The sequence below is a fragment of the Lepus europaeus genome, chromosome 6 (assembly GCF_033115175.1).
Source record: "Lepus europaeus isolate LE1 chromosome 6, mLepTim1.pri, whole genome shotgun sequence".
Lineage (NCBI taxonomy): Eukaryota > Metazoa > Chordata > Mammalia > Lagomorpha > Leporidae > Lepus > Lepus europaeus.
Window position 1 is genome coordinate 34,728,393 of NC_084832.1, and position 26,241 is coordinate 34,754,633.

Consider the following 26,241-nt stretch of genomic DNA (forward strand, 5'->3'; position numbering starts at 1 on the left):
TTCTTTTAGTCTCTTGACCATTTTTATAATGCCTGCTTTAACTTTTTTGTCTGTCAAGTTAAACATCTGAGACTTCTCAGACATTTTTATTTGCTTGCCTTTTTTCCTGTGTATGGAGATTTTAGGTCATATAACAAATCTGGATCCTTATTTGTTATCAGTATTGATTGCTTGTTATCGATATTGATTGCTTACTTGTTTATTAATGTGGCTCTACTATTTCAGTGAATTCTATTTCCCCCAGTATGAAGCCTCTGATGATGCCTCTCAGAATGCACTGCTCTGGGCATAGCATGGTCACCCTGGGGGAACATTTAATTTTAGCTGAGCTCTTTGTACCGTTTTTCCCCCTGTTCTCTGTTAAGCTATTTGCCTTTGTTGAATTCACTCCTCATCTATTAAGTGCCACCGATTTCTACTTGATTGCTCTATTGTTTAGACTACATTTTGGGAAATAGCTTTCTCCAGTTTAACCCAATTAAACTTCAACCTCTTTGTAAAGATAGGTTATTGGGGGCCAATCTCAATTTTAGTCTCGTTTCAGGAGAGTTCCTCTTCTTTTTCTCATTGATTTTGTTTCACACAGTATCTAGTCCATAGTTAATCTTGTTTTTATGAAATTACTAGTGTCCTCTTAATTGCCTCCCATCAAAATCTCTATTTTTTTCCAAGAGCAGCTGTATGTAAACTTGAATATTACCATATTTTATTATACATAAATCAGTCCCTTTAGGGGAAATTTCCAGGGCTCACTGTTCTTACAACTTCATTCTCAACCTAGGCAAAATCTCTGAAGCATCAATACTGAAGGTAGGGATAACGCTTGCCACTATCAGAGTGCTTCATGACCAGGGACTAAGCAAGGACTGTAGTGTCTGATCTTAGCTTGCCTCTCATGGTACAGCTCCTCCACCCTATAAGAAGTCTATGGCAGGAGTGATAGTTGGCCCACTATTTCCAGTTTTCCATACCTATTCTAGAGCTTCCACCCCTTGTCTGGCTAGAGGAAGGTAGATGCCCAGACCCTGAGCCACTCCCAGCTGACATTTTTACTTCCACAACAGAGCAGGGGGAATAAAGTATGCTGATGACCTGGTCTGTCTCTCCTAGGGAAGATACTATGGATATGGACTTAGCCCTGGGGGAGCAAGGTCAAGGAGAACTTACATATTTTTGGCTGTACTCACCACAGTAAAAATTCTGTCACGATGAGCTGGCAGCAACAAAGGACATAGAATAGGACATTACTCAGTCTCCACAGACTTTCCCTGTTCTTTCTAAGTAAAAGTGTCTTTGTTTTCTGTAGGACTGCTTTCAGAGACATTATTTTTTTGTAATAATTCTTACCAGTTACAGTTGTATCCCAAGAGACCATGCCTGTGATGTTCCTAACACTGCCATTACAGAAGCCTTTCAAGTTAGAGCCTTCACATTTCATTAGAGAGGGTCTAAAACTACAAGTGTCATAAGAGAAAGGCTGAAGTCTTAGATCTGTATGTAAAGCCTCAGTGACTTCAATACTATATCCTAAGAAGATGAGAAGTGACCTTTGTCAAACTATATTTGTCTGCCATAGAACAGTATCCACTCTCATTATATCTATATATCCAAAAACTTAGATTCTTCTCCATAACAAAGTTTTGAGAAATAACTTGAGATTGCCACCACTGTACATAAAACTGATAATTAATAATTAAGATGCAGTACTCCTTGCTTAATTTTTTCTCATGTTCCATATTCTCTCTTCGTCATGGAACTACTTTTGTCCTAGTATACTGATTTAACATCAATCTTCCCATCCTGAATATCAGCTCCCTGAGAATAGAAAACTTTTTGCCTCTAAAACCTTTTACAGAACATTATATATGGTAGGTGCCCAACAAATACCCATGAAATGAACAGACATTGATAGTAAAAGTTGGTACCTGCACACTGATACACTTGTATACATTGTAGAAAAATTGATAATCCTCTTGGCTAACATCTAATTTGAAAGTAGCTTAGAGTAGACCTTCCCTGAAAACAAATTTGATCCAAAATATCTGTCAGGTGTCTGACCTATTGTGTCCATATTCACACACTATCTTCCACAAGCGTCCCTCCTCTAATTTCTAAAGAAAATCATGCTACAATTAATATCAAGGCTAATTTTGAAAAGGAAAACCATATTCCATGATATAAGCCTGAAAATAAAAGGGAAACTTAACCATTGTATTAATGATAATATGGGTGCTTTTGATTGAACATGTATGAGATAAATACAGCTATGTTTAAACCATCTGCTGGTTTAACAACTTCTTTCCATCATGATCTCCATTTTTTTTTCTTTCTCAGATTTATTTATTTGAAAAGGCAGAGTGATGGAGAGAGCAGGGACATAAAGAGATCTTCCATCTGCTGTTTGATTCCCATGTCTACAACATGTCTACAACATGTCTACTAGTCTACTATAGCCGGGGCGGGGCCAAGCCAAAAGCTAGGGCCTGGAATTCCATCCAGGTCTCCCATGGTAAGAACGAAAGTTCTCAGATCATCACCCACTGCCTCCCAGGATGTGAATTAACAGGAAACTAGTTTGGAAGCACAGAATAACCAGGACTTGAACCTGGACTCCAATATGGGATTTGAACCTTGATCTACATCTCAGAACCTGGGCTTTGGATTGATCTACAGTTTCAATATGAAGATTATCACCAGATTTGCTGCATCTGAATTCTTCATGCAGTTAATGCCTAGAGCTACCTACTTTAGTTTTTATTCTACCTTATTGCTTTGGGAACAAATAGCTCCACTCTGAGGGGATCAACACACAAATTTATCAACACAGAGCCTATGTTTCACTATCATTGTACAAAAATGGCATATGAACTTTTGTTTAGGAATTTTTCTACCAAGTTCACAACACTGAGGCTCAGCCCAAGTACCCAGAAAGTTCCCGATTTGCACCAGAAGCATAGACATTATTCCCTGGATTATTTTTATGTGGTTACATTTCTTAGCATTTGGAAGGTAGGAATTGGAAACCATAAAAGAAAGTAATACATATTAAAATATTAAACAAGTAACATAAAATGTCGATGTTCCTCACTAAAAAAAGAAAGAAGAAAGAGAAGATGTAGGTTCTTATGCTACCTACTTTATACAGTGAAGGGAAAGGGATGAAAACGTTTAAATAAATGGTAAAGAGAGAAACAAGAGACAGAAAACACAAGCCAGACATACTTGCTGTGGAGTTCCTGGTGTGATAATGAAAATAATGCTAAAATTATCCCAATGGTAACTCTTCCCCTAAGTATCACAAATCCTGTTTCATTTCTCTGATATATGCTGTTGTTATTTCTATTGCTATATAGAGCCTCATGCATGATAAGGAAATAGTTATTATAATAACTGTGGTCAAATCCATCTATGCATACTACAGAACTAGCTTAGGCATGTCCAAAAACAAATGTCTTGCCAAAATATCAATTCTAAATTTACAGAAGCACTAATGTCATCAGTTCATGTTAAACTTCTAACAAGAAAACATGAATTTAAAAATATACAAATGAGTTTAGTGTCTATAAATATTTTGCTGTGAAGAAATACAATAAAAGTGACATCCATTTTGAAAGCATTACAAATCACAGATAAACTGTAAATTGTTTCTAAGGAACATAGCTAGCAAAATAATTCTACCTAAAAAAAATCTCTATTTAATCTTTTTAGGATTATTTTGGCACATTTAATGAGTCCAAAATTTTCATTGCTTCCATTTATTTCAGTTCTAAAATCTAAACAGCACTTTCTGAATTGATCCTCCCAATAAATTCTCATTATTTATATATTGGAACTGTCAACAAATGACAAAATATTAAATAATACTAAAAATTAGATTATGAAATCTTGCTTGGAGAACCTAAATTATCGCTACCACTTAGCACATTGTTTACATTAAAATGACTTTATGACCTGTCTGCTCTAACAAGACTTTACTGTCCCAGTAAACACTTGCCTAGGAAAATGAAATAAAGCAAATTAATTGCTTTTTGGAAAAATTGCCAAAAATCAATTTTCTGAATAGTAGACCACTTAATTGTCCCCCTTCAGAGTAAATATCCTATCTCAAGACACTGAGTTGCTTCAATTATTTTCAAGAGTATTTTGAAACCCCTACTACACTGTGCCCATTAATTCTCAACTATTTTGTTACAAATTAATTGGTCTCCATCTTACATTGAAAGATGGTCTTTTAATCAGAACCTTGGCATCTTATAAATAGCCCATCTTATTCTGGATAGCTATGAAGAATTTCATGGAAAGAGTCTTCCTTACTGATGAAACTAATGGATTTGCTTTATCAACAGGTTATCTTTGTAGTGTTTTCAGGAATTCATGGAACCAGTAATTGACACTATAAACTTTCAATCAAACTTACCCTATGTTACGAAATTAATATTACTAATATGTGTATTAATCTCATTATGCAATAACTTACAATTCCTTAGGAAGTGTTTTATTAGACAAAGGATGTGACCTTAACATAAAAACCAAAAAATATACTGCATGAAAAAAATTTTGCAGGACATAAAGTATGTCATGAAACCATAGGATCCTTTTTTCATGGTTTCAGTCTTGGTTATTTTATGTTGTATTTCATTTTCTGCTCCATCATTTGCAAAACAATTTATTTCACATGGTACAAAAGTATATAAACCTGAATCTGGTCTCCCAAATAGAATGTTTTCAGTTCTTCAAGCCTATCTTCCATCAGAGGCAAATAAATAAGAAATAAATAAATAAGAAATAAATAAGAAGTCATATTATACATAGCATATATAGAAAGTTTTCTTACTAGAAAATTTTGAACATTTTATGCATAGTTTAGCAATCCAATTTATGTTGAAAAATTTAGTGTATAGTTAGGAGGCACCTGTTATTCATTCAAAAAACCCAATAAGAGTCAGCAAGTATTTTAAACCTTAAGGACAAAATTACTTGATTTTTTTCTTATACTTTTTGAAGAAGATATTCCATTTGTAAATTCAATTTGGGCTGGCCTTTTTTAGTTTTTTTTTTATATAAAGATGTATTTATTTATTTGAAAGACAGGGAGAGAGAGAGAGAGAGAGAGAGAGAGAGAGAGAGAGAGAGATGTCTTCCATCTACTGGTTCACTCCCAAATGATTGAACGCAGGAACCAGGAGCTTCTTCCTGGCCTCCCAAATAGGTGGCAGGGGCCCAAGTACTTGGGCCATCTTCTGCTGCTTTCCCAGGCATATTATTAGGGAGTTAGATTGGAAATGGAGCAGCCAGGACTCAATCTAGTGTCCATATAGGATGCTGACACTGCAGGCAGAGGCTTATTAACCGTCTACACCACCGCTCTGGCCCCCTTCTCAGTTTTTTGCTCAATATGTTGAAGACTTCCATTTTCTTGTTTCTGTAGAAACTTTCAGCTCCTTTTTTCATTTTCTCTTCTCAAATTTTTTTTTCTGTATTTTTTGGTTGTTTTAAAGATTTATTTATTTGAAAAGCAGAGCTGAGAGAGAGAGAGAGAGAGAGAGAGAGAAAGCGAGCGAACGAGCTTGATTCCATCCTCTGGTTCACCCTCCTAAATGATCACAATGGCCATGGCTGGGCCAGGACAAAGAAGATCCTTCTGGATCTACCACGTGGGTGGCAAGAGCCCAAGCACTTGGGTCATTCTCCTCTGACTTCCCAGGCCATCAGTGATGAGCTGGATTGGAAATGGAGCAGAGCTGGGACACAAACTGGCACCCATATGGGATTCTAGTATCATGGGCAGCAGCTTAACCAGCTACACCACAACACAAGCCCCTCTCCTCTCAAATTCTTCTCTCTTACCAGCAAGCTTAGCTTATATCTGTTCATATTCTTCTTGGGTGTTTTGATTGGATGCTTTCTTTTTATTTTTTCTGTGGAATAGTAATGCAGTTTACTGTATCCTGCATTATGTCTCTGGAGTTGGCTGGTGAACACAACATTGATCCTCAGACAAAAACTGGTCAATGCTACACTGTTCTTTAGGCAAAAGATGGGCAACTTTTCATAGTTGCTTCCTGAATCTCCTCTTCAGCTAAATAGAGATGTTTCCCATAATCTGGGTATAGATAAATGAATTGGGATTCTTGTGATGTTCAAATCTTCCTTTCCTTCCATTGCAAATTCTTGCGATATTGCTGAATCTTCAGTTTTCTTTGAAAAGCAAAGCCTTGTACCTGCCAAATGCTCTCCAAGAGGGCTCAACTTAAGGATAAGGAGAATGCATTAGACAGGACATTCGACACTATTTTCATGCATTTCAAATTCTTTCACCTTAAAAAAAAGAGAGATTGGGGCCGGCACTGTGGCATGGTGGGTAAAGCCACCACCTCCCATATGGGCACTGGTTCTACTTTCAATCCAGCTTTCCACTGTGGCCTGGGAGAGCAGTGGAAGACAGGCCAAACCCTTGGGCCCCTGCACCCACATGGGAGACCCAGAAGAAGATCCTGGCTCCTGGCTTCAGATGGGTGCAGCCATCTGCTGGGAGTGAACAGCAGATGGACAACCTCTCTCCCTCTCTGCCTTTCCTTCTCTCTCTGTGTAACTCCGAGTTTCAAATAAAATAAATAAATCTTTAAAAAAAAAAAAAAGGAGGGAGATGAGGAGATGATGTGACTTATCTGATTGGGGAGGCTGGGAGAGAAATATTTCTAGACGTATCCTATTAATGAGAAAACTTAGTAAACAATGATCTCTTAATCTGGGCAATCACATTAAGATATACTAATTTACACTAAAAACATATGAGATGTGGGGCTGCCACTGTGGTGCAGTGGGTAAAGCTGCCTTCTGCAGCACCAGCTTTCCAATGGGTGTCAGTTCAAGTCCCAACCACTCCATTTCTGATCCAGCTCCTTGCTATTGTACCTGGGAAAGCAGCAGAGGATGGCCAAAGTGCTCGGGCTCCTGCATGGATGTTGGAGACCCAGAAGCAGCTCCTGGCTCCTGGCTTTGGCCTGGCCCAGTCTCAGCTGTTGCACCCCTTTGGGAGTGAACCAGTGGATGCAAGACCTCTCTCTCTCTCTCTCTCTCTCTCTCTCTCTCTCTCTCTCTCTGTCTCTCCCCTCCAATCCATAACCCTGCCTTTCAAATAAATAAAATCTAAAAATATATGAGATGAGACTAGGACTTTCATCATTATTTTACAAATCAACTTGATTTCTTTACACTCTCCAAATACAAGTTGTCAATACTCATCCCTACTAGTGTTAGCTAAGGTATCTAATCAGGCATACTGAAGTGGGTGTGCTAAATGTAGGATTCCTTCCCAGCTCTTGTCTTCTCACAGGCAGTTCTAGGAAAGATTATTGGGCTTTTCATCTAGTCTCTTCCAAAACTATACCTGAACTCATTAACTTGATTTCCTGTTCCCTCCAGGGCTTTGCTCTTAATCTCAAAGATCAACTTTTACTGCTAGAAACTTGTGTCTATTGAAAAATTCAGTTTGCAAATCTAAAGTGTTAGTATTCAAGATTTTTTCCTCAATTTCAGTTCAAATCACTATTTTAAACTGCACAGATGAGACCGAGTGGTTTCTCAGCATCTTTACTACAATACTAATAAGACCCCCAAGTCAGTGAGTAATTCCGTCAGAAAATGCAATGAAGTAGAAGATTGGATCCAAATTGTTGTATCCCACATCCAACGTTCTACTTTCTAATGACTTTTAAATTTTTGATCCCAAAATATTTAAAATATGACCAAAAAATTTATCAGATATTGAAATAACTACAAAAGGAATAAATACTGTGATAGCAATAAAAAATCTTGTAAATCTATATTGTTAACTCTCACAATGAGTATAATAGATACAAATTAGGTTTGTTAAAATAAAAGGGAAATTTTATCAATTAAGATAGATGGCAACCACCTTAGTGTGCTGTGTTGCTTTAAATATTTTCTTAGATTCTTCCCTGAAAAAAAAATGTAAATTTCTAGGTGAGGCTCACTTTTCTTTTTTTAAGTGATTTATGTTTAGAAATACAATTAATTGTGTTGATGATAGTAGACCCAGTTTTGATTCCTAGTATCACCTAGCAATTACAATGATAAGAGCTGTGACTTATAAATTTCTATGATTTTGTATTACCATCTCTAAGGCAGTTCACGTAAAACAGTTAAGGTAAAACAGGAAGATGGAGTTTACAGTTTGTGTGAAACAACAGCTGTTGGCTATCTTAAGAAGGAACTTGAGGACAAAACACAACTTCTGTGGATCATGCATGCAAGCATAAGACAAATGACTTCATGAAATGACTCACTTCATTTTCAAGTAAACTTTGTAGCTGCAACTCCTCTACCACTGTGTTAAATATTTAAATTTACCTTTAATTATCGCCTAAGCCTGGACATCAAAAATTAAATTCTTTCAGCCTGCTACAGAAAAGATATTCAATGCTTACTTCCTAAAAGAATTTTACTAATTGCTTTAGCAAGACATAGATCTGGCAGCAGATCCTTTGAAAATAAATACTACATGATTAAATCATCTAATTAGTTTAGACAAGCTATGTGTGTGTTTTAATAGGCTCAAACTACAAAATTTTTGGAATCAGTGCATAATTTTGAGAGGATTAAGTTTCTTTATTTATTTTGCTATTAGTAATAGTATTTTCATGCACTCAGATAAGACTTGAAAGTACACAATACATAGTTCAGAAATCCTCAATTTAAAATAGAAAAGAAAAATAAAACAGTTATGATTAAACACCTTCAAAATATTTTCATTTTCTATTTTTGTGTTAGTTTTTTTTCACTCTTCATTCATCCTTGAAAGTCTCCAAGCAACAGAAAAAAAAAAAAGAAAAAAAAAAAAACATGGGAGTATTAAGAAAGGAGAAGGGAAGCTGAAAGAGGAGGAATAAGGAAGTAAAGCAAAAGAGGAAGGAAGTAGATCACTTGGAATCATTGGTTGTAAATAACCAAAGCTGACTCCAGCTCACTTCAGTAAAAAAATTAAAAAAAAAAAAGGAAATTTGTCAGAAGCATGCAAATAGTTCACAGAATACTGAGGGAAGAACAGAAATAAGGGCATAAACTAAGGGATACTTCATCCAGGTGGATTAAATTAGTTCCAATGATTTCCTATTCTTCCGTCACTGCACCCTGGCCACAGATACCAGTGATAGAGAGTTGGACTGATCTATTCTGGGTTAATGCCTAGCTCTTGGTTAAAGGGCACATTGCAGCCATGGGGAGATTGAGGTAAGAAAGATAAAACCAATGAAGAATTATTTTTAAAAAAATGAAGAATTGAGAATAAAGAATAAGCAATAAATAATAAAGTAAGCAAAAATAATTCTCTGAATATTGTAAACATCTAATGTATTAAAGTATATTTTTGTACTATTGTTGGTTTTGGTGGGGGTAGGGAGGGATAGAGGCTAGGAAGATTGACAAGGGTGACTGAAGGATAGGTAGAGGAAAGAAACAATAAACTTTTTTTCAGAATAATTTCTTAATAGTATTACAGATAAAATATGCTTTCTCAGTTAAAATTCCAATTTGAAATTGATTTATAAATGGCTAATTTATGGCATTGTACATAGAAAACCAACCCATATTACAAATTTTGTTTCAAAGAAATGCACTTCTGTTTTGTCCATTTAAACACAGTAGTTGAACTAAATGTTAATAAATTTGGAATTTCTTGATTCAAGCTTCTGCACGTGGAAATCCAATTTTCCCAGCACCATTTATTGAATAGACTGTCCTTATTCCAGGGATTAGATTTGGATCTTTGGTCAAATATAAGTTGGCTGTAGATGTTTGGATTGATTTCTGGTGTTTCTATTCTGTTCCATTGGTCTATCCATCTGTTTCTGTACCAGTACCATGTTGTTTTGATAACAACTGCCCTGTAGTATGTCCTGAAATCAGGTATTGTGATGCCTCCGGCTTTGTTTTTGTTGTACAAGATTGCTTTGGCTATTAGAGGTCTTCTGTGTCTCCATATGAATTTCAGCATTATTTTTTTCCAGATCTGAGAAGAAGGTCTTTGGTATCTTGATTGGTATTGCATTGAATGTATAAATTGCTTTTGGGAGAATGGACATTTTGATGATGTTGATTCTTCCAATCCATGAGCATGGAAGATTTCTCCATTTTTTGGTATCCTCTTCTATTTCTTTCTTTAAGGTTTTGTAGTTTTCATCGTAGAGATCTTTGTCTTTGGTTAAGTTTATTCCAAGGTATTTGATTGTTTTTGTAGCTATTGTGAATGGGATTAATTTTAGAAGTTCTTCCTCAGCCGTGGCATTGCCTGTGTATACAAAGGCTGTTGATTTTTGTGCATTGATTTTATATCCTGTTACTTTGCCAAACTCTTCTATGAGTTCCAGCAGTCTCTTAGTAGAGTTCTTTGGGTCCCCTAAATAAAGAATCATATCATCTGCAAAGAGGGATAGTTTGAGTTCTTCCTTCCCAATTTGTATCCCTTTAATTTCTTTTTCTTGCCTAATAGCTCTGGCTAAAACTTCCAGAACTATATTGAATAGCAGTGGTGAGAGTGGGCATCCCTGTCTGGTACCTGATCTCAGTGGAAATGCTTCCAACTTTTCCCCATTCAATAGGATGCTGGACGCGGGTTTTTCATAAATTGCTTTGATTGTATTGAGAAATGTTCCTTCTATACCAAATTTGCTTAGAGTTTTCATCATGAAAGGGTGTTGTATTTTATCAAATGCTTTCTCTGCGTCTATTGAGAGAATCATATGGTTTTTCTTCTGCAGTCTGTTAATGTAGTGTATTACATTGATTGTTTTGCGAATGTTGACCCATCCCTGCATACCGGGGATGAATCCCACTTGGTCTGGGTGGATGATCTTTCTGATGTGTTGTTGCATTCTATTGGCCAGAATTTTATTGAGTATTTTTGCATCTATGTTCATCAGGGATATTGGTCTGTAATTCTCTTTCAATGTTGCATCTTTTTCTGGCTTAGGAATTAAGGTGATGGTGGCTTCATAGAAAGAATTTGGGAGGATTCCCTCTTTTTCGATTGCTCTGAATAGTTTGAGAAGAATTGGAGTTAGTTCTTCTCTAAATGTCTGGTAGAACTCAGCAGTGAATCCATCTGGCCCTGGGCTTTTCTTTGTTGGGAGAGCCTTTATTACTGTTTCAATTTCTGTGTCAGTTATTAGTCTGTTTAGGTTTTCTATGTCTTCCTGGCTCAATTTAGGTAGGTTGCATGTGTCCAAGAATCTGTCCATTTCTGATAGATTTCCCTGTTTGCTGGCATACAAGTCCTTGTAGTAATTTCTGATGATTCTTTTTATTTCTGCAGCGTCTGTTGTTACATTTCCATTTTCATCTCTGATCCTATTGATGTGGGTCTTTTCTCTTCTTTTTCTAGTTAGTTGGGCCAATGGGGTGTCAATTTTGTTTATTTTTTCAAAAAATCAGTTCCTCGTTTGGCTGATTTTTTGTAATTTTTTTGGATTCAATCCTGTTGATTTCTTCTTTGATTTTAATTATTTCTCTTCTCCTACTGGGTTTGGGTTTGGTTTGCTGCAGATTTTCTAGATCCTTGAGATGACTTGAAAGCTCATCTATTTGGTGCCTTTCCAATTTCTTGATGTAGGCACCTATTGATATAAACTTTCCTCTTAACACTGCTTTTGTTGTATCCAATAGGTTTTGGTATGTTGTGCTGTTATCCTCATTTACTTCCAGAAAATTTTTGATTTCTCTTTTAATTTCTTCTATGACCCATTGTTCATTCAGGAGCATGTTGTTCAATCTCCATGTGTTTGCACGTGCTCTAGGGATTCCTGAGTTGCTAATTTCCAATTTCATTCCTTTGTGGTCTGAGAAGCTGCATGGTATGATTCTAATTCTTTTGAATTTGCTGAGACTTGCTTTATGGCCTAGTATGTGGTCAATCCTAGAGAAGGTTCCATGTACTGCTGAGAAGAATGTAAAGTCCTTAGATGTAGGATGAAATGTTCTGTAGATATCTGTTAGATCCATTTGGGCTATAGTGTCATTTAAATCTACTGTCTCTATCATTTAAATCTACTGTCTCATACCTATCACCTTACACAAAAATTCACTCAACATGGATTAAAGACTTAAATCTACGACCTGAAACCATCAAATTATTAGAGAGCATTGGAGAAACCCTGCAAGATATAGGTACAGGCAAAGACTTCCTGGAAAATACTCCAGCAGCACAGGCAGTCAAAACCAAAATTAACATTTGGGATTGCATCAAATTGAGAAGTTTCTGTACTTCAAAAGAAACAGTCAGGAAAGTGAAGAGGCAACCAACAGAATGGGAAAAAATATTTGCAAACTATACTACAGATAAAGGATTGATAACCAGAATCCACAAAGAAATCAAGAAAATCCACAACAACAAAACAAACAACCCACTTAAGAGATGGGCCAAGGACCTCAATAGACATTTTTCGAAAGAGGAAATCCAAATGGCCAACAGACACATGAAAAAATGTTCAGGATCACTAGCAATCAGAGAAATGCAAATCAAAACCACAATGAGGTTCCATCTCACCCCGGTGAGAATGGCTCACATTCAGAAATCTACCAACAACAGATGCTGGAGAGGATGTGGGGAAAAAGGGACACTAACCCACTGTTGGTGGGAATGCAAACTGGTTAAGCCACTATGGAAGTCTGTCTGGAGATTCCTCAGAAACCTGAACATAACCCTACCATACAACCCAGCCATCCCACTCCTTGGAATTTACCCAAAGGAAACTAATTTGGCAAATAAAAAAGCCATCTGCACATTAATGTTTATTGCAGCTCAATTCACAATAGCTAAGACCTGGAACCAACCCAATGCCCATCAACAGTAGACTGGATAAAGAAATTATGGGACATGTACTCCATAGAATACTATACAGCAGTAAGAAACAACGAAACCCGGTCATTTGCAACAAGATGGAGCAATCTGGAAAACATCATGCTGAGTGAATTAAGCCAGTCCCAAAGAGACAAATATCATTTGTTTTCCCTGATCGGTGACAACTGAGCACCAAAGGGGAAACCTGTTGAAGTGAAATGGACACTATAAGAAACAATGACCTGATCAGCTCTTGTCCTGACTCTAGATGTACAATGTAATATTTTATCCTTTTTAGTATTTGTTGTTGTTGTTGTTGTTCTAGTACTAGTGGTTGAACTCTGTAATTATCACACAATTATTCTTAGGTGTTTAAATTTTAACTGAAAAGTGATTCCTGTTAAATTTAAGAGTGGAAAAAGAGAGGGAGGAGATGCACAATTTAGAACATGCTCAATCGGACTTGCCCCAAATGGTGGAGTTAGAAATGTGCCAGGGGATTCCAACACAATCCCCCAAGGTGGCATCTACCAATGCCATCGCACTAGTCCAAGTGATCAATTTCAGCTCACAATTGATGGCTCTGATAGGTCTAAGAGTCAAAGGGATCACACAAACAAGACAAGTGTCTGCTAATACTAACTGATAGAATCAAAAAGGGAGAGAAAGATCCAACATGGGAAGCGGGATACACAGCAGACTCACAGAATGGCAGATGTCCTAAAAAACACTCTGGCCTCAGAATCAGCCCTCAAGGCATTCGGATCTGGCTGAAGAGCCCATGAGAGTATAGTAGGCATGGAAAGCCAAGATATCATGGAAAAAGAAAAAAAAAAAGACCTAAATGAATGATCTCTGTGAGTGAGATCCCAGTGGAAAGAACGGGGCCATCAAAGAAGGAGGTACCTTTCTCCGAAGGAAGGAGAGAACTTCCACTTTGACTATGACCCTATCGGAATAAGATCAAAGTCAGCAAACTCTAAAGGCTTCCATAGCCATGGCAACTCATGACTAGAGCCTAGGGAGATTACTGACGCCATGAACAGGAGTGTCAAATTGTTAAGTCATCAACAGGAGTCACTGTGTACTTACACCCCATGTGGGATCTGTCCTTAACATGTTGCTAATGTGAAGTGATGCTATAACTAGTACTGAAACAGTATTTTTTATACTTTGTGTTTCTGTGTGGGTACAAACTGATGAGTTCTTCACTAATTATATACTGAATCGATCTACTGTATATAAAGATAATTGGAAATGAAAAAAAAAAAACAACCTGGTGTTAAATTGGAAATGGCATAGAAAATTAATTAATTTTTTTAAAAAACTATTATGTAGGATCTCTGTCTTTAATGTGCTGTACATTGTTATTTAATGCTATAATTAGTACTCCAATGGTAGTTTTTTCACTTTATGTTGCTATATGGGCAAATTGTTGAAATCTTTACCTAATATGTACTAAACTGATCTTCTGTATATAAAGAGAATTGAAAATGAATCTTTATGTGAATGGAAGGGGAAAGGGAGCGGGAAAGGGAAGGGTTGCGGGTGGGAGGGAAGTTATGGGAGGGGGGAAGCCATTGTAACCCATAAGCTGTACTTTGGAAATTTATATTCATTAAATAAAAGTTAAAAAATAAATAAATAAATAAATTTGGAATTTCTGAAAGTATTCCAAAAAGTAATTTCATAAAAAGTCATTTATTAGTATATCAATAAAATATATTAAACATATAGGAAAAGTTTATTGTTTAAAAATATTCTATTGACACTTTTGTTGTAGCATTTATTTTTAAAGGATTATTCAAAGGCAAATTCCAATAAAACCTGGGTGAAATTTTCATGCAATCAGAATTTGTAGGAACTCCATTTAAAAGGCTTTATATTATCAATATACTAAAAATTCTACTGAAATTATTTTAAATATTCAAGGCAATTGAAAACATGTGTTTCTTTTCCAATTCAAATATTGGACTCTTACAAAGTTTCATGAAGATAGGGCTAGAATAACAAAAAGATAAGAAACAAAAATGAAAATTAATTTGAAGGTGCTTATGTACCTCACATCACTCATATAGAGATTACTTCAACAAAAGATGTGTGGCAATCATAGGCAAGCCAATTGAGCAGAGATTACAATGAACTACCTACTCACTAACCTACTTTTACTTCCTAGTTACGTGATCTTAAGTCACTTATTCTCTCTGAACCTAAATTTACTTACCAATAAAATAGAAATAATAATATTTCATATCTCATAGGTTTTTTGTAGGATTAAATAAGTAAGTATAAAAATACATGTTGTGATGCACATAGTAGGTATTTGTTTAGTTATTTAGATTGCCAGTATTGTCCACATACAGATCTATAGTCTGAACAAGAAAAATGGGAAAATGACATCACAGTTATGAGACAGAGATATTCCAAATTATGGAAATGCTTTTCATTCAATGGCAAATGAATATTTGACACTGAGTTTATATGAAATAATCCAAGTACTCAAAAACATTAGGGTAAACTTTCCATTCAGTTCTCCTAACCTTGAACCTAGCAGATGGTGCTAAAATAAACAATGATAATAGTGACAGACTTTTTTTGTGTAGACCGAATATTTCATTGATCATCCAGATGTGATTATGAAGCTTGTTTCCCGGTAGGAACCAACACACCCAATCCCCCTCAACTCCTCACCCATTAACCAAAGACCTTCTTCCTACTCATTCTATCCAAGCAGCAAGGGCTCCACTTCTCTGACAATGAACCGTCTCTATTCTCATTCCTAATTGTTCTCTTTGAAAATGTCCACCTTCAAAGGCAGTACAAATAGAAATCCAAATACCAAATACTCTGCTCAAAAGTTGTTTCCAAACTAGAGTGCTCTACCTTGGTGGGTAGCTATTTGGCGACCTAGTGTTAGCTATTGGTTGAGTCCCATGTTGCAAGTCTGTTCAACTCATTAGGCACCAAAGGCCCACTTCCTGGTACCAGTGAGCTTGCTCTAGAGCCTCCAAGAATTTTTCAGATCTGAAAAGAAATGATCACCTCCAATATACAAATATTAAAAAGTTGAAGTTTCAAATATTAATGTACATGCCTTTACAATCCATTTAATTCATCATTCATATGATTCAATATTCATAAAAATTTTATTGTATGCTGCAAAAAAAAAACTTGCAGATTAAGCTATGGTACTTTGATACCTCATGTAAGTTTCCAATTTGCAAGGATAGGCCAAGTAATATGATCCAATTATAAATGAAATGTGTTATTCATAGGCAAGTAATTTTATATTCTTAAAATTTCCTCAAAATAACATTTATTTTGTTTTAAGTTGTGGATGCATTGAAATGCTTTTGAAATGACATGACTATCTCCAAAGTAAAATGCTCAGGAACCCTTAAATTCTTCTGTTTAATTAAGGCTATAAACTTTGGGATTACAAGATGAAAGAGATACCTCCCAGTTCCCCAGGTTGCCACAATTCTAACAAAAGGCACTGACAAAGAAACAGTGAAGGATTTGCCATGGAGAAGTAAGCACAGTTCCTACAGCCATGCATGAGAACTACACACACACACACACACACACCTCACAGAGTGATGGGGACAGAGGGCATTGTCCTCAAGGAACACCATACTGAGCTATCATTCCCACTTTGGTGAAAATTTTGGAATTTTAGCCTAGTTTTAGAACATTGAATTGATATTTATATTAATATAAGTAAAATATGATTGTAAAGCCTACTATGATAATGTGGTAGTTTTCTATGTTTGTTTCTTACCCCAAACACAAGAAACACATTATATTTCACTCTTCTTCAATTGATGCATATTGGCTATCGATTACTAGGTGAAATAAATCTATTTTGGGAACACTATTTGATATTCTGATTTTGACAGTATTCCTACAATATTTGTAGCTAATAAATGTGCAGATTTCTTTTTAAAATTCTCTCTCTTTCTGTGTGTGTATGTGTTTGTATGCCTGCCTCCCCTCCATTTCTCTGCCTGTCAAACGAAATAAATACTTTTTGAAATGATATTTACAAAGCAATGGATTAATAGCCTGCTCTCCAAAGCTTACAAGTATAGAAGAAATCAACTGAATTGTGTGGAAGCTCTACTTCTTTCTTCTCATTCAGGAAAACTAGTGTCTAATGTCATATTAATAACATTGTTTTCTTTTTTTAAGATTTTACTTATTTATTTGACAGGTAGAGTTATAGACAGTGAGAGAGAGAGAGAGACAGAGAGAAAGATCTTCCTTCTGTTGGTTGACTCTCCAAATGGCTGCAATAGCCGGAGCTGCGCTGATCTGAAGCCAGGAGCCAGGTGCTTCCTCCTGGTCTCCCATGTGGGTGCAGGACCCAAGCACTTGAGCCATCCTCCTCTGCTATCCCAGGCCACAGCAGAGAGCTGTACTGGAAGAGCAGCAGCCAGGACTAGAACCCAGCACCCATATGGGATGCCAGTGCTGCAGACAGGAGATTAACCTAGTGTGCCATGGCGCCAACCTCCATTTTTTTTTTCTTTTCAAAAAAGACTTATTTTATTTACTTGCAAGTCAGAGTTACAGAGAGGGGGGGAGACATACATACAGTTCTTTCATCTGCTGGTTCACTCCCCAAATGGCTACAATGGCAAGGCTGAGCCAGCCTAAACTCAGGAGCCAGGAATTTTATCCGGGTCTCCCATGTGGAAGCAGGGGCCCAAGGACTTGGGCCATCTTCCACTGCTTTCCTAGGCACATTAGAAGGGAGTTGGATCAGAAGTAGAGCAACTGGGACTCAAACTAGTGCCCATATGGGATGCAAGCACTGCAGAGAGCAGCTGAACCCACTGTGCCACAGCGCCAGCTGTGAATAATTTCTAAATTAACTATGAATAATTTCTAAATATCTGTGTTACATTTTTATTAGCAACATATCACTTAAGTCCTCAGAATACTTTTTCATGCTGCTCTCAATTCCAAGAATAAGTGTTAGGGCAGATAATAATGTTGACAGATTATTAGATTAATAGGAAGGAGGGAAAGGATCTGTTCAGTGCCAAGGGTGGGCAACTAATTGAGTCTTAAGTGTCCTAAGATCCAAGAAATACTCATACCTTACAGGCAACATGGAAGGGATGGGAAGATTCTATTTTGAAGAAAAAAAGGGAAGTGAGAAATCCAGAGAGGAAGGGAAGAAAAGAAATAGGGAAAGGAAGAAGAAACACAGAAGAGAAAGGAGACAGAAAGGAAAGAGTTGCAGGTATTAAAGCCTTTTAGGTTTCAGTAGCTCTGGAGTTCTCCACACTGTCCTCCACTTCTGTCCACCACTAAATGCATTTTGCAAACAAAGGCAACAAGTAACCAATGCTGCCCATCTTCTCCAGTGGTGAAGGTGGTGTGAGAATGAACAAGGTAATAGATAAGTAGCTACATGGAATCCCTGGTCTGAGTCAAGTCTTTTTCCCCTCACACTTTTCTTTCAATTTACTTAATAGGAGGATAAAAGCATTTATTATCTTTGGTTTCTAAAAGCAGTTGTGATTTAATATTGCCAGTGGTATCTTTGAACCCAGTAGTCATCAGGGGTAGTGTCATTAGTGTGGTCCTATAGAACAATAGCTGGCAGTAATAAAGCAAATACATTAAGTCAGGACAATGGATACACCAATTCCCTGAATAAATTAGTTTTAATATTAGATTCAGTATTCTGGATGGACAGAAACTAACAGGATATTTACTGTATTTGGCTTGGAAAGAAGTGACTGAATATGAATCTTCAAATGGCACAAGAAAGGGAGATTCCCTCTGGGTTTCTTTTTCAATATTCCAGTGTCGTTCGGAGTTTGTAACAGGACATGTTTGCAATCATGATTTTATGAGTCTTCCAAAAGAAGTTCAAGATGAACCAGAAGGGAAATTATTAGAATAAAACATCAATCATATATTCTGCAAGGAATGGATGCAAAATAAGCTAATAAACCCAGTCAAAAGGAATTACCAAAACCAGTTCACAATATGTACTCCACACATGAGTTTGCATTTCTGCCTGAGCCACTGGAGCCGAAAAGGATCCTCCTATTACTCTATTGGCAGATGTGCCAAAGTCCTGACAATGCTGTGTCTTGTCATCACAATGCTTCCTCTCTGTTAAAGGGCTTAAAATGTTTGACAAGCTCATTACAAAACTACCCAAGGAAATGCTTCACTTCCAGGGATTAGATTCCCAATGCCAACCATTAACACTGGCCTTTGTCATTAGTTCAGCCCACATTAGCAAAAGAAAGCTTCTTACAGACAGACCAGGCTCTTAAGGACCCACTAAGAGAACAGTGAGTGCTTTGTTATTGCTTCTTCACATATTGTTAATGGAGGTTTAGCTGAAGGAAAAGGGGTTGTTTCTCATCCCCCAAATTTGGCTTTTTATTTTTAACAATTATTTCCTATTGTTATCATGTTAAGACAGTAATCTAATCAGATCACAAGGGCTTGATTTCTAATTAAATGGAAAGAAGTCATATAACAAAATAGTCTTTTTTCTCACGTGTGTATACCTACCAAAAGCCTTTGGCCATAGTACTGCCAGAAGAAGAAAATACTCAACACTACAGAAAATGGGGATTTGGCTCTGAATGGATATTTCTCCACATAATAAGGCAATACTCTAAGAGTGGATTTTGAGGCCAACTTTCTTTTTGTGGAAGTAATCTATTACCATGGGGTAGCTTGACTCTTTCACTGGGTTTGCAATTTAATTTTCTAGAGACTTATTTCTGATTGAAACCTAATCCTATCTCTCTTCATTTCTGCATGCTCTCAGATCTCTTCATTTCTTTTAAGTTTTATTTATTTATTTGAAAGTCAGAGTTACAGAGGGGCGGGGGGTGGAAGAGAGAGATCTTCCCTCCCAGTGATATCATCCTTATTAATAATTTTCAATATTAATAATTCTGTGGGTTCTTGCCATTTATTCTGAGAAGAATTCTGAATACTGGCTCAAATAGACCTGACAATAGTTGTTAAGCTTTTTATTTAGTGAGAGAAATGTGCAAAAAGTGAGGGCTTTCTTTAGGGAAGAAAGAGAGGTCTAGAAGCTAAGTTGGATGCATACCAAGCAGAGAGCAGGCCAGGAGCAGCCACGTGGAGCGAGCCTATGGTTACAAGCAGCCACAGGTAGCTTAGTGCTGCAGCAAAGCAAAGGCAGAGAGCAGGCCATGAGCCACGCGGAACAAGCACCCAGGCAGAAAAGCAGAGAGCGGCAACCAGAAGGCAACAAGGGCCCAATAAGGGTGCACAGCCAAAATAAGGGAGGGGACCACCATGCTCCAGGCCTTTTATCTACTCCCAAAGGGGAGTGCTCACGTAGTCTGATTGGCAGGGGGGCATCCAGGTGAGATCAGGTAGGAGCATGAGCTTCCATCCGCTAGTTCACTCCCAAAATGGCTGCCATTTCCAGGGCTGCGCCAGGCAGAAGTCAGGAGCCAGGAGCTCTATCCAAGTCTCCCACGCGGGTGCAAGGGCCCAAGCCCTTGTGCCATTCCACTGCTTTTCCAGGAACAACAGCTGAGATCGGGGTCAGAAGTGAAGCATCCAGGATGCTAATTACAATAAGAGTACATCTGGAATAAGCAGTGGAAAGAGCTTACACAACCAATTCCTGCTGGCATACAATTCAACTTGTGGGAACCTAAGTATATGTAGGTGTGCCAGAGAGTTACCTCTTCTCTGGGAGCACTTTACATAGCACGCTAAGTAGTAAACAAAGTCCTATAATTGGAAATTAAATTAATAGTTAAGATTTTTTAAAAAGATAGCAGGGTATAGTACAAGAATCACTATTTTGAGCTAAGCCTACTAATGGAATGTCATTTGTTTGGGAGGAAGAATGTTTAAATTTCCTTCTGCCCCCTATAGTATGCAGAAGAAACCTCATAGAGAAACACTTGACACAAGAAGCCACAGAGCAAAGGCATTTGGGTTTGGAGCAACAACAGGAAGTCAACAGCAGTTAGGTAATCATTCCTGATGCAGAAATCTCACAAGCAGAATAACTTAGAATACAGTAGAAAGAAATAATCATCTACAGAATTCAACTATTAAAAACTCAACTTATTTAAGGGGATTTTTCACAACTGTGATACCAAAGAAAGAGACTCAGTAGGACCATATAAAAATAACTACATCATGACAAAGTGGGACTTATCCCAGGTACAGAAGGCTTAAAATCTGAAAGTAATATAATACACCATGCTAATAGTATAAAAAAACAAAATTACACGATTAAATATCCACTCATGATAAAATTTGTCAGTGGACTAGAAAGAAATTGAAAAGATTTTGGCAAAGGATATCAGTAAAAAACATACAGCCATCTTCAAATTTATTCAATAAAGATAAATGCTTTCCCTAAAATTAGAAAGCAAAAAGACTCTACTTTCACATGAACATTTCATATTTATTCATTGAATGATTCAATATTATCAAAACGACAATTATTCCTAAATGAATCTAAACATTCAGTGTAATCCTAATCAAAATTCCAGTATGATTTCTTAATATAAATTCATCCTGAAATTTATTTGTAGCCATACAAAAACTCTAGAATAGCCAAAACAGTTTTGAAAAGAAAGAGCTAAATTGGAGAAAATTGGAATTTTCTAATTTCAAAATTTGTTATAAGACTACATTAAGGGCAAGCGCCACGGCTCAATAGGCTAATCCTCTGCCTGCGGTGCCAGCACACCGGGTTCTAGTCCCAGACGGGGCGCCGGATTCTGTCCCGGTTGCCCCTCTTCCAGGCCAGCTCTCTGCTGTGGCCCAGGAGTGCAGTGGAGGATGGCCCAAGTCCTTGGGCCCTGCACCCACATGGGAGACCAGGAGAAGCACCTGGCTATTGGCTTCAGATAAGCGCGGTATGCCAGCCGCAGCACACTGGCCGCAGCGGCCATTTTGGGGGGTGAACCAACGGAAAAGGAAGACCTTTCTCTCTGTTTCTCTCTCTCACTGTCCACTCTACCTGTCAAAAAAAAAAAAAAAGACAAAGGTATAACAACAACAAAAAAAGACTACATTAATAAGATAGGGATGTATTGTCATAGGGTAGACATAGTTCAAAGGAACAAAATTCAAAATCCAGAAACAAATTTTTTATATTTGTGTCCAAATTACTGTCAATAAAGCTGTCAAGGCAACTCAGTGGTAGGAAGAATAATGTTTTCAACAAATGCTGTTGTGATAATCACATATCCATATGTTTTTTTAAAAAAGATTTTAAAAAGCATTTAGATCCTTACCTACATCAAACATAAAAATTAACTCAAAAGAGACCATCTAGCTAACTATAAAAACTATAACCATAAAACTTCTAGAAAAAGAGAAACTTCCTAGAAGAAACTCTGTGTTGCTGGGTTAAACAAGAAATATTTAGATACGACACAAAAAATTCCACTAAAAAAGGCAAAGTTGGTTTCATCTAAATTGAAATATTTTGCTTTTCAAAACACAGCATTAGGAAAATGAAAAGACAAGCAACAGACTAAGGAAAAAAAATCTAGAAACCAGACATCTTATAAGGGACTTGTACCCAGAATACACAAAGAACAGTTGTAACTTAAAAAAAGCAACAAAATTTATAAATTAGCAAATTTATAGAATGAATATTTAACACACAGAAAAGTCATAAAAAATTGCTCAAACCATTAGTGATTAGGGAAATTTAAGTCAAAACCACAATGAGATACCATTTCACACAGAATGGCTATTATCAGAAAGACATGACAGCAAGTGATAGTAAACGTGTAGAAATTACAACTTTTACTCATTGCTGGCCAGAAAATAAAATGGTTCAATTGTCTTGGAAAACAATTGATCTCGACAGTTTTTAAAAGGTTAAACTTACCGTTTAACCTAGTAATTCACCCTAAGATATGAACACATATATCTGAAAACTTATATTGAAATATTTATAATAGCCTTCTTTGTAATACCCCAGACTAGAAATAACCCAATGTCCATCAATTGGTGAATATATTTTTATATGCAGTACATCATACAATTGAATAAATAGGGACAACCTACTGATACTTGCTATAACAGATGCAACTGAACTTTAAAAATACTAACCCAAGGAAAAGGGGCCAGACACAGAAGACCACATATTGTATGAATCAAATTGTATGCACTTGTGAGAAAAATGCTAATCCACAGGGTCAGAAAACAGATCACAGTTTGCCTGGAGCTGCGGATAAGAGATGGAACTGTACACAAACTGGCAAAAGGAAAATGTTCTAATACCACATTCTACAGTTGTGAAAAACTATTGAATCATACACTTACAAAATTTTTATAGTAAGATATGCCACTATAAAACTTTTTAAAAATTGACATTTACTGAGTACTTACTACATGCCTAGCACCATGTGAACTGCTTTGCATAAATACTTATATAGTCCTCTCAAAACAAGTATATAAAATTAAATAAGATCTTTTATTATATCTCCATTTTATGGGTAGATTCATACTCTGTGGGAGATTAAATAACTCCATTCTATAAAATTAGCTCTATTTAAAATTCCTATTTTATAGAAGATTTTTTAAAATCCCAACTGAAAGATTAAATATGATAATTTATTCATATCTTTATTTTATGGCTTTAGAAACTACATCAAATAGGGAATAAACCATTTGCCCAACAGTATATGGCAAATCACTGATGGAGTTCATATCCCAGCAACCTGACTTCAGATTTCTGTCTCTAGGGAACTGCATGTACTCCCAAAAAAATAGCCAGCTTGATCATATCATTTGTTTAATGAGTAAGAGTTGGAGCATTTTCTAAATTTTCCTATATTTCTAACAGAGTTTCTAATATCTGATATATTAAAGTGTATATGAAATGGTAATTTCACATTGTTCAATCTGATAAAATTTAATTATACAAAAGTTTCTGAAATAAGAGCCCACAATCAGATACATGCTATTTTAGATTCTAAAACTTTCCAATATAGAGATTTGTACATTTTCTTCTTGTACTAATTCATAAAACCTCAGGTTTTTAAAAATGCCTGAAGATGGTTCAATCTATTCAAATGTATATAGTCCCATTATTGCTACCTCTATAACTTGCTACTTTTTATGTCCTGCTGATTTTCTCCTCTCAGATATCTCCATGAGTGCATCTTATGACATATCACTTGTTTCTTTTCATCCTTTTCAACAGAAGTAGATGGATGGTTGCTAATCAAAATGCAATAAAGACTACCCCATTAAGAGTTTACACTTTTAATAACTTTTGATTACATACTTTTGATCAACATTGCTTCTCAAAACCATCAGTCTTACTTTATAACATAAGGCCATTGCATTCATTTTCTTAATTCTGGATTTGTTTTGTGAATTTCTAGTTCCACTTAAGTAAACAAACCTTCTATTTTGTTATATTTCTCCACAAATACAGAAAGAAATACTGTCCTGTGTTCTATTATACATAGACATTTCAAATCCTTTCTTAAGCAAAAGGTAAGTTTGTCAAATATTCTCATATTCTAGAACAAGCTTTCAAACTTTTCATTTCCTGTCCCCAAGACACTTTCCCAAACACCTATGCATATACAAAACTTAAAAATCCACTTAAAAATATACCAGGGGCAGAGGTCTGATATAGCTATCAAAATGCAGGTTAAGATACTCAAGTGCCATTGCAGAGTACCTACGTTTGATTCTCGGCTTCAGCTCCTGACTCCAGCTTCCTGCTAATGTTAACCCTAGAAAGCAAGTTGATAATTCAAGCATTAGGGTCCCTGGCTCCTATGTGGAAAACCTGGATTGTTTCCCTCCCAGCTTTGGCCCAGTCCAGCCCTGGCCATTTTGGGCATTTGGGAAATGAACCAGTGAACAGGAACTCACTCTCTCTCTCTGTCACTCTCCCTCCTTCCCACCCTCCCACGCCCTCCTTTTACCAGTATTCCTGTCCCTCAAATAAATGAATAATTTTAAGTGACAATTTTCCCTCGTTGCATATTATTATTTTTTGTTCTCATCAAAATTATATATGTAAGATTAAATATTGTTATAGGATCAGCATGTTAGCCCAGGAAATCGTGCCTTGTTCTCAGTGTAGACTTTTTAACAAAGGCCTAATTTTAGATTGCCCCTTTCTGCAGAATCTCTCAAATTCACCCGCTATTTGCCCTTGACATAGCTGATTGTATGTAATGGATTTGCTCCCTTTCCTGTGTAACTTCCCTCCTTGTGGTTTTCCCAAGATTGAAGGTTGTCTGTAGATATATTCGTAGTACTGTAGCCATCAACAACTTGTTATTGGGCACTTGTAATGTGACTAAGACTGGTACATGCTGTATGTATAAAGACTTACCCAACTTCAAATAATATGAAAAAAGAATGTAGAATATCCCATTCATAGATTTTATGTTGACAAGATGTTAGAATGATAATATTTAGGAGAGTCTGAATAAGATCAATAAAATTATTTAAATTAGTATTATTCATTAATTTTTACTTTTTAAATATGGCTACTGGAAAGGTCAAAACTGCTCATGCACTATTGTGTGATGTATTTTGCATTATATTTCTATTGAGTGGCATTGCTATAGACAGTCTCTGGATATATAAGCACCCGAGCCCTTGCTCACCAATTATGGGAAGGCTCCTCATAAGCCATTGGCCCATCTTTGCTCTGAGCCAATACTGCTGCACTCTGCACTGTGGTAGATGTTGACAGTATTTGCAAAAAACCAATTCATTAAAAATATTCCATGTTCATGGACCGGAAGAATCAATATAATCAAAATGTGCATACTACTGAAAGGAATTTACAGAATCAAAACACCAATGAAATTCTCAGAAATAAAAAAAAATGATGCTAAAATTAATATGGAAATACCAGAGACCCCAAATAGCTAAAGCAATCTTAAACAACAAAAACAAAGCCAGAGGCATCACAATATCAGATTTGAATACATACTACAGGGCAGTTATAATCAAAACAGATTGGTAGTGCCCCCCCCAAAAAAAATGTATATGTAGACCAATGGAACCAAGTAGAAATTCCAGAAATCAATCCATGAATCTAAAACAAACATATCTTTGACAAAGGAGCTAAAATCAATCCCCAGATCAAGGACAGGCTCTTCAATAAATGGTGCTGGGAAAATAGGATCTCCATGTGCAGAAGTATCAAACAAAACCCCTATCTTACACCTTGCTGTAAAATCTACTCAAAATGGATCAAAGACCTAAATTTATGACCTGATACCATCAAATTACTAGAGAACATTGGGGAAACTCTGCAAGATATTGGCATAGGCAAAGCCTTCTTGGAAAAGACCCCAGAAGCACAGGCAATCAAAACCAAAATTGACAAATGAGATTCCAAACTG

At 36.5% G+C, this 26,241-nt stretch overlaps 1 pseudogene; it reads right to left on the reverse strand.

Annotated features, from left to right (window-relative positions):
* Positions 1-221: 221 nt before the first annotated feature.
* The window catches only part of LOC133762060 (thyroid transcription factor 1-associated protein 26-like), a 77,144-nt pseudogene continuing 51,124 nt past the window's right edge, over positions 222-26,241 (reverse strand).